Consider the following 489-nt stretch of genomic DNA (forward strand, 5'->3'; position numbering starts at 1 on the left):
ACAGACAGATCATTAGCTGTAGAGAAGAGGGCCAGGCATGCCAGGGCTGGTATGTCCCTAACATGGCGTAATGATAAGGAACACAAGGTGGGAGGGGCACCAGTCTGAACAACTTATCTCTGGGGAAAGTCCTCTGATTACCCTCCAAGATAACAGCCACGGCGGGAGGCAGCAGGAATGTGGAAGATAAGCTTACCTCCCCTCAAGACCTGCACAACATAACGTACATTCTCTCAGCTATGTGTATATGGCTTCACACACTGACCTGTTACTCGAGTTACAGTAAATACAAACTGAATGACAAGTCCATCTCATATTCCTACTAGGGTAATAATGCTACTGATATACCGTACTTTAATTTACACTCGACGGTCAGTCTAAACACTAGACAGAGCCACCACCACTACCACCACCGTGACGGAGTTATGAGGTGAACTACGTATGTATTCTGACAAACGTGAGAGCCAGCTAGTTCGCCATATCTCTCAC

Source organism: Panulirus ornatus, chromosome 2, assembly GCF_036320965.1.
Source record: "Panulirus ornatus isolate Po-2019 chromosome 2, ASM3632096v1, whole genome shotgun sequence".
In the NCBI taxonomy this organism is placed as follows: domain Eukaryota; kingdom Metazoa; phylum Arthropoda; class Malacostraca; order Decapoda; family Palinuridae; genus Panulirus; species Panulirus ornatus.